Source organism: Triticum dicoccoides, chromosome 1B, assembly GCF_002162155.2.
Source record: "Triticum dicoccoides isolate Atlit2015 ecotype Zavitan chromosome 1B, WEW_v2.0, whole genome shotgun sequence".
NCBI lineage: Eukaryota > Viridiplantae > Streptophyta > Magnoliopsida > Poales > Poaceae > Triticum > Triticum dicoccoides.
In genome coordinates, this window is record NC_041381.1 from 674,235,633 (window position 1) to 674,237,307 (window position 1,675).

The following is a 1,675-nucleotide window of genomic DNA, read 5'->3' on the forward strand; positions in this document are numbered from 1 at the left end:
TCTCACGCACACACAAACACACACACACATGCACCCCCCCAGACACACTTAGACTCCATCTCTCTCTCTCTCTCTCACACACACAAACTAAGACTCCATCTCTCTCTCTCTCCTCTCTCTCTCACTCTCTCTCTCTCTCTCACACACACACACACCACACACACTAAGACTCCATCTCACACACACATGCTCTAGGCGGAGCATTTGTTCCTACCACCCTTCATCCAACCTTACCCGTATGATAAACAATCACCTTTATTTACTTGCATAACATGGACAGATTGCACTTTACTTTAGTAGTCAGCAAACTTATCATCTGTATACCCTTATAAAAAATGAGTTGGCGATGATGGTGTGCCTGCCATCTTGTAATACAGACTGTATGATCTATATCTGACGGATAGGAAGCAAACTATGATAACTTTACAAAAGATACCCGCACCTCTCTCCACATCATTATCTCCCGCAACCTCATTGCTCAACAATTAAAAAAGGAATAAGTCTCTGGAACAATCTAGCATGCATGGTGGCCGCTGCCGCCTGCCAGCGCCGTGCATCCCCATGCCTCCGCCCATTCCGACCACCAGTCACCACCACGCTCCACTCCTCCTCGCCTTATCTCTCATCTTTCATTTTTTCGATGACATTCTCGAGATACCAGTTTTCCAATAAAATTCTCGAGATATCATTAGTTTTTACACATGGGATTACTCCTGCATGGGTCAATCACAACAGGTGTTTTGTAAAAAAATGCATATTGATGTTCCGTGCAATGCACGAGAATCTTGCTTGTAATTATATAATGCAAATCACGAGCAGGAAGCGACATTTTTTTGACACAACCACGTTAACATGGCCACGTAAATCACGAGTAGGAAGGAGAAGGGAAGCGGGCTGTGGAGTAACGTTTTTTACCACAATTTCTTAGGAAACTGAGTGCAATAAATGAGTAGTTTTGCAAACTACCATTACTACTACACCTGAAACGGTTCAAAACCTATACTCCCTTGCCAGCGCGCGCTTCCCGCGTGAAACGGTCAGCGTCACCTGGAGCGTCAGTGCCGCATTAATGCTCGGCCAGAGCGGAGGTGACCTCTCACTGGCACCGGCTTTGAAGTGGCGCGACAGCCGAGAGAGCGCCGCTTCCCGGTGCACGCGACTACTCCGCGTCGAGACAGGCCATAGGCCCTGTTTGGATCCATGAGTTAGAGTTAGTTTGAGCTAGTTGGGGCTCAAATAGCCCTAAAGTATCCAAGCATGAGGGTTTAAATTGGAGCAAGTTGCATCGAATCCACCAAAAAAACTATCCCACCCAAGAGGTGCTAACCGGAGATAGTTCTCATTGGGACCACTGAAAAATCACTTTTCTCTCTCCATGAAGTGCATTTATTGTCAATCTAACCCTGTCACCCAAACACCTCTTTGGCTACAGTTAGATCAGGGTTAGTCATGAGTTAGTCTAACCTCTAGCTAAGTTAGAGTATCAAACAGGAGCAGTATAGGACATGCAAGTTACTCAAAGCATACAGGCAAATTCGTACGTGAAAGGATTTTTTTCTTTTTGAAAATGGAACGTGAAAGGAATTTTTTTTAGAATGCTCTTGGCATGTCGCTAACATGTGATAGTTAACCGACCTCAATAGACGGCAGAAACGCCAGCTCGCCGCACTTTGAT